At 36.5% G+C, this 12,081-nt stretch overlaps 1 protein-coding gene and 1 pseudogene across 1 annotated transcript in view; one reads left to right on the plus strand and one right to left on the minus strand.

Annotated features, from left to right (window-relative positions):
* Positions 1-12,081, plus strand: part of UACA (uveal autoantigen with coiled-coil domains and ankyrin repeats) — an 87,594-nt gene that overhangs the window by 26,518 nt on the left and 48,995 nt on the right. The window lies entirely within an intron of this gene.
* LOC103004132 (ubiquitin-conjugating enzyme E2 N-like) lies at positions 8,677-9,132 on the minus strand (annotated as a pseudogene).

Raw genomic sequence — 12,081 nt, forward strand, 5'->3', positions numbered from 1 at the left:
AGTGGCCCCCGCTTGCCACAACTAGAGAAAGCCCTCGCACAGAAACGAAGACCCAACGCAGCCATAAATAAATAAAAGATTTAAAAAAAAAAAAAAAAAAAAAAAAAAGAAAGGGGAAGAATGGAGGCACACAGCAATCACACTACAATTGTCCCTGGCAACTGTAAGAATATTCTTGGGTAAATATAGTGAGGCCTCCTTTTCTTGCCACTAGGGGATGTTCCTTGATTAGGCCCTGGTTTTGGTCCTGTGTGAGGCGCTCTAGTCCGCTGTTTTCCGTGGCCATTGGCTATGCCCTCTGTGAGGTATTTCCTTTAATATACCATGTTCATCCATATTGGAACGGAGTATTGGAGGGTATACCCTTCTTAGCTGGGGAATGAGGTAAGTGTTGAGCAGCTCTCCTGGCCTGCTTCTTGTCTACAGAAATTTGGGGACCCAAAGATGGTCTAGAAGAGTAACAGACCCTTAACTCAGTCTGTGGATTGTTTTGGAAGTTGTCTTTTGTCTTCTTATCTATTTGATTTTAGTCAGATCCATGTGCCATGAGCTAGCTATATCCTCAATTCTTTGAGATACGCATTTTTCTCTAGACATCAATACAATTATCTTGAACTTACCAGGCTTCTGTGGGACCACATCCTTAGTCTCTTCCTGTGGGGAGTTCCCCTCCAAGCCATTTTGTTCCTCTGAAAGGGTTTACTGGGTGAAAGGAAAACATTTGTTTCCTTTACTCACAACTCACTGAATACTTTTGCACTCCCAAGTATGTGTGGGTTTTCCCACACCAAGCAATTCTCCAATTCTCTGTGGGCACCGACTGGGTGTCCTATAAGGTAACTCAATTCTGACACTACCCAGAATTAGCTCAGACCTTACAGGTTAAGGGCTCAGTCCTGCAAGACTGCCCCTCTCCCACTTTAGATGCCAATCACAAGTCCAATCATTTCACCAAGTTGTCTAATATTTTATACCTAACAGTTTTATTTACCACTACACTATGTGGTTTGCCATTAGAGTTTCCTTGCTGTCTGCCACCTGGCCTCAACGCCTACATCACATACTTTTATTATTTTTGGTGGTGGTGGTGATGAAAGTAGCACCCTACTTCTGGTACCAATTTTTACAGTGTTCAGCTTTGTTGTAGTAATTACCTCTGCATTTCAGTGGTTTCTCAAAATAACAAACTTATATTTCCTACTGACTTTTTGTTGTAGACTGTGAGTCAGCTCTGTAGAAATAGCCTGTGACTCCCCTCCAGAACCAAGGCTGAAGGAACAACCCTTATATGAAATCTCTTGACAAAGTACTGAAAGAAGAAGGCTGGCCCAAATTCGTGTTGCTGCTTCAAGTTTTTGCTTAGATGTGATGTACATCACATCTGTTCACATTCTATTGGCCAAAACATATGACATGGGCAGTCCCCAAATCAATAACCCAGGGACATCTATTCTTTCCCTATGAGATATGCACAAGTCACACATCTACATGTGGATGTGTATATATAATCATCTTGCAAGGAAGTAGGGGATTGAATAATCTCAAATAATAATACTGTCTACCACAACTTTCTCACATACTTTTGGATAATGCACAAAAATCAGAGTATATCCTTTTTAAAATTTAAGGTCATATTACCTTAATATATTGTATCAGTCAGGGTTCTCCAGAGAAATAGAACTAATAGGAGATATCTATATATTTGTATCTCATAGATATCTATATCTAAGAGAGAGATTTATTTACTTAAAGGAATTGGCTTACATGAGTATGGGGCTGAAAAATCTGAAATGTGTAAGGCAGGACGGCAGGCTAGGAACTCAGGCAGGATTTCTGTGTTACAGTCATGAGGCAGGATTGCTTCTTCTCTGGGAATTTTTAGATTTTGCTCTTTAGGTCTTCAAGTAATTGGATGAGGCCTACCCCAAATTATCAAGGGTTATCTCCTTTACTTCAGGTCTGCTGATTTCAGATGTTAATCACATCTACAAAATACCTTCATAGCAACATCTAGACTCCTGTTTGACCAAACAACTGGTCATCATAGCAGAGCCAAGTTGTCATATAAAATTTACCCTCATATGTACATAATGCTATTTTGCAGAGAGTAGAGTATGAATACAGAGAGTACTTTCTAATAGGTCTCGTGGTAAGGCAGCAAACAAATTAGCTTGATCACAACTAATAAACTAGATGTATTTTGGCTGAAGGTATTTGAGCATCTAAAACAGGGGTTGGCAAACTGTGGCCCACTGCCTGTTTTTGTTTTTGTTTTTTTATAAATAAAGCTTTATTGTAACACAGCAAATGCTGTTTTCTTTTTTTGTTGTTGTTGTTGTTTTGTATATTATCTGTGGCTGTTTTCATTCTACAGTGGCAGAGTTGAATAGTTACAACAGAGACTGCATAGCTTGCAAGTCCTAAAATGCTTACCATCTAGCCCTTTACAGAAAATGTTTGCCAACCCTTAAAGAATACATAGAAATGGTGCTTGCGGTCCTTGCTCTGTTATGGTCCACTCCTAGTTCAGTATTTCCATTCAAGTAGGAATGTATACTTATTAAACATTACAGTAGAAATGTTTTATTGTTGAAAGCCACATATTTTATTAGATTCATAAAATTTAATAATTTCTTAATTGTTTCATTGCACAGCCATTCAGATTTTTTAGATCACATGCTGAGTTCAGTTTTTATGGATAAAATATTTATGAATGCTGTTAGTTTTTAAATGAATACTTGTGTATCTTTGGGAATGAAGAGAAAGTATTTTTTCTATAAAATTTGATCACCTTCGTATTATTACAATTGCAGAATTCATTGTATGTATCTATTTTCCTTCTTTTACGACGGTTAAAAAGGTATTTCGGTGCCCAGCTTATCCCCTTTTTTTAGATAATGGGTTAAAAAAAAAGTAAACTATTATTTTTTAATTTGATTGCTCTTGTATCTGTAAAACTGAGTTAGAGTACAAGATGTATTTGTTTCCCAACCAAATAGTAAATTGCAGCTTTTGTTAGTAGAGAGAGTCTAGGCCCTGGATTCAGACAGTCCTAGGTTTAAATGTAGTGTTTTAAAACAACAGCTATTTTACTTGCTGCTGACTTCATAGGTCAGTAATTTGGGCTGGGCTCTGCTGCATGGTTTTCCACTGGTCTTGTCTGGGGTTACTCATGTGGCTGCCAAGTCATCTGGTAGCGCCTATAGTGCTGGGTGGTCTAAGTTGGCCACGCTGATGTGTCTGGCACTTTATGGTAGATTGCATGACTGGGTGGGTGGGCTCTTTCTCTCTTAAGCTCTCTCATGCTCTGGGTCACTAACTTGTTTACACTGTGTCAGCAGCATCCCAAGAGGGGAAGCTGTAAGGTCTCTTGAGACTTAGATTCAAAGTTCTACAGGGTCACTTCTGCCACATTCTATTTGTCAAAATAAGTTACAAGTCCAGCCCAGATTTACGGGATGAGGAAATAAACGCCATCTTTTGATGGGAATCATGGCAAAGTCATATTGCAAAGGGTGGGCTTACAGGAGTGAAAGGAATTAATAGTAGCTGCACAGTCCAACACTGTAAATTGCTTAGTCTCTTTATGTCCCATTTGGAAAGTAAAAATAACAATATGACTTAGAGAGTTCTTATAGTGTAACAAGTATTTCTTAAAGAATTTTGAAACTGAATCTTTATTTTAAATGCTGTGTTTTCTTGTTATATACCTAGATATCATGAGAGTATTCATTCTTTCTCATTATTAATTTGGTCATGTATTTTTAATATGGGAGAGATATATTAAGACTCACTGGAAGGAAATCCTGCTTAAAAAGCTGTGCGGGAAGAGTTATGCATATGTGTAGAACTATTATTCATTTCATAATTTAAAAACAGTTAACTTCTAATGTGTTTACAAAAACATATATTTTCTTATAACCCTCTGTTTGTACATATTTTTATATTTCCCGCTTTTAATTTAAAAAATACTAGCTAGTAGTGTAAGATTTATTATTAGTTCAATTCTTGAAGGGTCTTTTGAGTTCGAGCAAACATATTTTTGTTTAGCTAATGTTTCTTTGCAAAGCCAAGAAAAAATAGAAAGCCAAAGAAACAAAAATATCTCTTATTTTTCACTGTGGTCAAACCCCATCAGAGGCTCTTTTTTAAGTGTATCTGTTTTGCTTTTTACTTTATCAAGAATAAACATAGAATGCTTCCTAAATCTGTCCTGTTTTGAGATATATATATATATATCAAACATTAGCCAAAATGTTTGTTAAAACTCGTCAGAGGTATTACTCTGTTCATTGGTGTATGTAAGGTGGGGTAGGAGGCATAATAGACCCTTCTCTGTTTTTACCTTTATATTGAAAAAATTTCACTCATGACATTTAGGCATTTAAAGAATTCTAATTTGAATACATTTTTTTCTAAAATTTTCTAGGGAAAAAGTTTATATTTATTTCTCCCGAATAACCAATTGCTTAACATTTTAAAGGGAATCTTAAACAAAATCTTATTTATCCAGCCTGAGAGCTCTATTCTTGTATGATATACATTTATAATTATTTGTGTTTAAGACCTATATATATATTTACTTTAGAATTTAATGCTTCTTCTGGTGAGGAAGGGTGAAATAAGTAATATTATGAAACAAATGATGCTTATTAAAATTGGAGAGGCAATTTCCTGTCTATTTTAAATAACCTCTTTTGGGTCCCTAGACAGTTCTAATAAAGGAGCAAATACCTGCAATAGTTAGGGGTAGACAGTCTGGTATTTATACAACAGACTAGAATAGAATCAAACCGGGTGGTTAGGAAATCTTATCAAAGCAGTGCTGCGTCTTTTTGACTCCAGTTTAAAGTATTTTAGATTTCATAGCACCTTCAGTCCTTAAGATGTTAGATTTATTAAGTAATAATAATAGTTATTATTATTGTTGTCTTTTTTGTGCTTGACATTTTTATGTAGAGAAATCCAGTAAAGCAGAATTAAGCCTGTTAACATCTTAATCAGAAAAATGATTGATGGGGTATAATTTTCCCTTTCCTCTCTTTGTTCCATTGAGTCCTGACTACATAGTACTTTCAGATCACACAGTGGAAGGCTTGAGAGGATAAGATGGGGCCTAATTAAATAAGGATAAGGAAAAATCAGAAAGGGAAGAGAGTCCGGAGTCTGGGAAGAAGACAGTGGATGCGCAGCTTTTGTTTTCCTGGTTTATTTTAACATTCTTTTTTTCCTTGTTCTATTATGTAAGCTCTAATTTGCTGTTATATAAGAAAGAAGAGTAAATAATCTTTGGACTAAATGGAATGGGGGAAATATTTCTAACTGTCATCAATCCAGTGAACTGTAGAACAGCTTTTAATTGTGCAGCCTAATCTTCAAGGAATGTTTATGCTTCATGAGCTTTGCTTTCTGCTGTTTGCTCCATTTTCAGATGTGGCAGAGCTCGTCTTGGGTTTAGTAACAGGAATGGTGATAATCGTAGGATACTGTGGAAGCCTGTTGTACTTTGTTTCAATTAGATATGTAGGGGTTTGCCAAAATGTATGTGTTATTTAGCTTTTATTTAGGATTTTTTCCCCCTCGGAGAAGACTTTATTTAGTTGCCTCTATGTTCTTTTTCTTGAAGAGCCTTATCTTGAGGATGTGATCGTGAAATTCTGTTTTTTGGGGTGCTATTTCTCTTTATGGTGGTTTTTTTAGTGTAGTTCATTGCAAAGTTTGTTTAGGTTTCCAGGTCTGAGGTGGGTGAGGTACATTATGATATTTATTATGTTAAGATAATTGATTAATCTTATAAACATTTCAAGGCAAGTTAAGACTTAGCTGTGTATTGTTCAATATAAATGCTTGGAAGTGAAAAAAAGTAGCACTTTAGGATGAATTATTTTTTTAGACTTGATTCTAAAGTGACCAAAAGAACCTTATGAAGAAGAGTTGCTTTAGTTCCTGAATAAGTCCCTTTTGAAAAATTTTGATGACAAAACTGGGGAATCTCACATTTTAGATCTGGTAGTGCCTGCCCCCCTCCCCCTCCTCATCCCGTGATCCCTCTTACTCATTATTAGTCAGCTAAACTGGCCTTCTTTCAACCATGCCAAACTCACTTCATTGCTTGTTCTCTTCTGAAATGTAAATTCTCTCAGGCTGGCTCTTCCTTTTCACTCAGATCCCATCTTCAATATCGCCTTCTCAGAAGTTTCTGGGTTACCCAACCCAATAGTCTATCCCCAGCATTCCATCACATCTCCTTCCCAATTCTCATCTGATAGTTTTTTTTTTTCCTTAGTTGTTTAACCCTATTTTGTTCCTTTAGAACATCAAATTCCATTAGAAGAGAGACTTTGATATGTTTATGGTCTTGATGGTGGTGGTGGTTTCACTGGAATCGACTTATTCTCAAACTCATTGAGTCGTATACATTGAATATGTACTGCTTTTTACATGTCAATTATACTTTAATAAAGTAGTTTAAAAAAGGAGAGAGACTTTGGCTGTCTTACTCACTTCTATATCCCTAGTGCCATGCATGACATGTCGTAGGTGCTTCATTAAAGTTTGCATATGCAAATGTGGAAATTTTTGTCCTTTTTTTTTTTTTTTGCTGTAAAGGACATCTAAGTTTATGATGTTTAAATTTTTTAAAGATACTTGCATTTTGACATCAAAGATTTATTTTCAGATGATTTAAGAAATGGAAATAGCTTAATTAGTGGAAAGGACTGGACAAACAAGCCATAACAATAGGATTCTCTAATCATTCTGCAACTAACTGCAATTGGCTTATACGAAATCCCATAATCTAGTGACTCAATTTCTGCATGTATAATATGAGAAACACTGTTAGCATTTCATATGATGGGGCTGAGGGAGGTAGTAGGGGTAACACCATTCAGGGATTTGTAGACATCATAAAGGAATTTGTCTCCTACAAGAACAGAAAACTACTGAAGGATTTTAAGCGAGGTGGGAGAGGGTATTTGGAAGGGAGTGGTGTAGTGGTGGTGGTATGATTAGGTTTTCATTTTGAAAATCACTCTGGCTACAGTGTGGAGAATACAAGGGAAGGGGCTGGAATGAATATAGACAGACTGTTTAGGAGATTAATGCAGTCATCCTGGTAAGGAATGGTGCTAACTTGAAGTAGGGTAATGTCGATGGACCTGGAGATGAGCAGGTGGATTTGAGTAATAATGGGCAGGTAAAGTCACCGGGATTTGGTGAGTCAGGTGTCAAGACTCATTTCTAGGTTTCTGTCTTGTACAACTAGATGGATCATAGTATCATTTACTGTGTTAGTGAAACTTGGAAGAGGATCAGATTTCAGGAGGAAGAGCATGTTTATAGTTTGGGACATGGAGGCACTTTTAAGACACTGAAGAAGAATTGTCAAGAAGATATTTGAATACATGGGCCTGGAGATAGAGAAGCCTGGGTTGCAAATGTGTATGGGAGTCATATGTGAATAGATTTTTAAATTGATATATCATGAATATGAAGTGCTTCATAAACCATAAACGGCTACAGTTGTGTTTAGTTTCCTAATTTGTGGTGCTATTTCAAACCTGGTGATTTCTCTACTCATCTTTTATTTTTATATTATTTTTTATTTTTAGAATAACAAAAAATATTTTACTAAAACATAAGATTTTTTAAAAATGGCCAGACCTTAATTTGTCTATTTTTAATTTAATATAATTTACGTCATTTTATTTATTTATTTATTTATTTATTTATTTATTTATGGCTGTGTTGGGTCTTTGTTTCTGTGCGAGGGCTTTCTCTAGTTGTGGTGAGTGGGGGCCACTCTTCATCGCGGTGCGCGGGCCTTTCACTGTCGCGGCCTCTCCTGTTGCGGAGCACAACCTCCAGACGCGCAGGCTCAGTAGTTGTGGCTCACGGGCCCAGCTGCTCCGCGGCATGTGGGATCTTCCCAGACCAGGGCTCGAACCCGTGTGCCCTGCATTGGCAGGCAGATTCTCAACCACTGCGCCACCAGGGAAGCCCCAAACATAAGATTTACAGAAGTTTCCAGACAAGCCGTACGAAATGGTCACAAGCTTTTTCTTGAAGGGAGGATTCTACACTTGACAACAAAGTCACAATGTTATTAGTGAGGGTTGTGATGTTTGTTTAATGTTCCCATTTTGGTTCAAACAATCAAGCTTGTCCATCTACAGCATCTAAATAAAGTTAGACTTGGCTAGAGAGCATATTCTAAAGAACTGGCTAGCTGCTTTTAACCACTGCAATTAGATCATCAAAAAAAGGGGGAAAGGAGCCCATAAAATTAAAATAAAACTAACTTCCTCCTCACCAAAAAAAATAAAGAAAATAAAGAAAACACCTACCCCCCTGCAGCTAACCCTGACAACTACTTTCATTCACAGTGCTTTCTCCTTAAACCATGATGGGGGAAATGAGTAAAAGCAGAAAGGGACCATTGCTTTTAAATGTTTCGCAACAATCCAGATGATACTTCTAGCCTCTGCTCATGCTTTACAACAGTGAATCAGGACAAGACATATTTGCTAATGGGCATTTAATCATCAAAGGACTGAGGATGTCTAGGCTTTTATTCTGTAATGTTTCTAAAACTGTGTCCATTAAATGCAAACAAAAAAGGAAGAAGTCTTGGCAGAACTGGAGAAGTGATGCACACTTGACGATCGGATTGATTTAAATATTATTCATGGCATATAGCCTAGTCCATGCTCTAGCTGTTACTATGGCTTGGGCTTCATTGGGCTTCCACTGCTTCGCTGCTTCGCTACATCATTTGCTAATGGATCATCTGGATTGGGAGCACTTAACAAAGCCTGGATCTGTGCGGATCTACAGTGCTGGGGACCACTTATCTTTCAAAATATCTAAACATATTCTTCCCAAATTGTCTACATTAGGGTGATAAATTTTGGTCATGAAACGTACTTTAGAGGCTGCCATTGGGTATTCTTCTGGAAGGAATAGTTCAAGTTTAAAAGTCCCTTCCTCAAAAGGGGAATCCTGAGGCTCAGCAATGACCACATGAAAATAACGGGTGTTGCTCTCATCTGGTTCTGCTTTAATGCCGGGAACTGGTTCTGCCAGCAAACGCTGGGTTTCCTTGATAATCCTGAGGGTTAGCCCAGCCATCTTGTCAGATCCAGAGTTCAGCCTCTGGTCTCGTCTCCCTACTCATCTTTTAGTAGATAGTTTAGTCGCTTTTTTCTACAAATTTTTTTCTGATTTCCCTCTTTTGAACTACTTCTATACCTTACATGTAATTAATGTGGTATTATAGCAGTGTATTATGGTTATGTGCATGTTTACGTATATATCTGTGTCTTTTTCATATTGTGAGATCAGTTAAAGAAAGTGACTGGGGGCTTCCCTGGTGGCGCAGTGGTTGAAAGTCTGCCTGCCAATGCAGGGGACACGGGTTCGAGCCCTGGTCTGGGAAGATCCCACATGCCGCGGAGCAACTGGGCCCGTGAGCCACAACTACTGAGCCTGCGCGTCTGGAGCCTGTGCTCCGCAACAAGAGAGGCCGCCACAGTGAAAGGCCCGCGCGCCGCGATGAAGAGTGGCCCCCGCTTGCCGCAACTAGAGAAAGCCCTCGCATAGAAACGAAGACCCAACACAGCCATAAAAAAAAAAAAAAAAAATAAATAAATAAATAAATAAATAAATAAATAAATAAAAAGAAAGTGACTGGGTTTTATTCCTGTGAATTGCCTGAGGCCAGGTCTCATGTATGCTTTGTTCCCTATGGTATATCCAGCACCTAACGTGTGGTGTAGTACATATCAAATGATCATGTATATTTGAATGTTGAGTCAAGTATTCATATTCCTTTACACATAGATGCTCAGTAAATTTTTACTGAACAAATATCCCATCTTTTGGCAGTTATTCAGTACTTATTTTATAAACATTATATAAAAGACAAAACTCTTTTGCTGCTTCTCCTTATCTGTATTAGGGGTTTTTGATCTTGGGGCTCGTGGACTCCATATTTGTAGAGAGGAGATCAATGAACCCCCTGAAAATAAATGTAAATTTTTCTGATTCTGTGCGTATGTATAATTTTTAAAAGAGGGTCCATTGCTTTCATCAGATCTTAATGGGGTCTATGACACCAAAATGATGAAGATCTGTGAATTAGGTACTTTTCTTTAGCATGACTTTTCTTGGTTTTAAGCAGTTTTCTATGAAAGTTTTGTGGTAATCCTGTATATTTCTCTTTTGGAAAATGTATCCAATATTGCCTTTAGTCTAAAACTGGTCTTCAAATCATATTTGCTGTGGTCTGTTGAGTCCATCCCTTAAATATGTAAGTACTTTATATGAATTTGCATATATTTTAAAGTCTACTTGTTTATTTGCATCTATAAAGTTCTTCTCAGGAGACCTTCTATCCTAAATATTGCATAAATGAAACAACTGTTGGACTTATTTATGTTTAAAAAATTTTGATTAAACCTTTTATCAGAGAAGAAATTTGAGCTTAATATACAAAATTTTTGCTAATTTTTTTCTGCATGGTGGAATTATAGGTCATTTCTATTTTTATATGTAAAATTAAATATATTACAGATTTTCTACATTGAAGATGAATTACTTTAAAAATTTTTTAAATATCATTTAATTTCTGAAAATGTTACGAATTTGCAGTTGATGCTAATATGAGGGAATCACTGTCAGAACTTTTAAGTGATTTCCTTTATGGTGATCTAGAGTTTAAAGCTATCATCCATTTAGGTCTACCTAGTGAAATAACTGCTTTGTGTTAGAATGTTATATTTATTCTCTAGAAATAGCTGTATTTTGACTTTTACCATAGATGTGCTGGCTTGCTGCATTCTGAGTTTGATGAATATCTTCTTTTCAAACCAGTGCAGTACTGAAGTATAGAAATATATTTATTATAATATGTGGTAAACATTAATGCTTTTTAAAAAAACGTACTGCTTTTTAGAATGCTTTCATTCGATGGCACAGGGCTCATCTTGTAAGTATATGGCTGTGAATGACAATAGCTTCATTTTAATCCAGAGAAGACTGAGTGGAAAGGATATGTACTGCGTTTCCTGCCATATTAATGAATCAGTGAAGGGTCTTGGTAATAAGCATGTAATATAGTTTAAAAGTTTATACATCAGATTTATTGGACCATGTATCAAAAGTGCATGAAATATACAGAAGTTGAGAGAATAGTTTAGTATAATGAACCCCAATGAACCTATAACTCAGCTTTAACAATTATTAACCTATGGCCAATCTTGTTTCATGTATATCCTCACCCTCTTAATTTTGTTTTTGAAAAGTTTATTAATTGATATGAATCATGCTAATGATATTGTGAGAGATTGCATTTTTGTTTTATTATTTTTACTTTTAATTGTGGTAAAAAACACACAGTTTACCATCTTAACCATTTTTAAGTGAATCTTTCAGTAGTGTTAAGTATATTCACATTGTTGTGTAAATTATCACCAGAAGGTTTTCATCTTGCAAATCTGAAATGCTATATCCATTAAACAACAACTCCCCTTTTTCCTCTTTCCCCAGACCATGGTAACCACCATTCTACATTTTGTTTCTATGAATTTGACTACTTTGGATACCTCATATAAGTGGAATCATACAGTGTTTATCTTTGGGGGGCTGGGATTTATTTCACTTAGCATAATGTCCTAAAGATTCATCTATGGTGTAGCATATGACAGAATTTCCTTCCTTTTTATGCCTGATTCATATTCCATTGCATGTATATACCGCCTTTTGTTTATCCATTCATCTATCAATGGATATTTGGGCTGCTTCCACCTCTTGGCTATTGTGAATTATGCTGCAGTGAACATGGTTGTGCAAATACCTCTTTGAGGCCCTACTTTCAATTCATTCAGATATATACCCAGAAAAGGGATTGCTGGATCATATGGTAGTTCTATTTTTAATTTTTTGAGGAGCCTCCATCTTGTTTTCCATAGTGGTTGCACCATTTTTCATTCCCACCAACAGTGCCCAAGGGTTCCAATTTCTCCACATCCTTGTCAACACTTACTATTTCTATTTTTTTGATAGTAGCCATCCTAATGG

The sequence above is a fragment of the Balaenoptera acutorostrata genome, chromosome 3 (assembly GCF_949987535.1).
Source record: "Balaenoptera acutorostrata chromosome 3, mBalAcu1.1, whole genome shotgun sequence".
NCBI lineage: Eukaryota > Metazoa > Chordata > Mammalia > Artiodactyla > Balaenopteridae > Balaenoptera > Balaenoptera acutorostrata.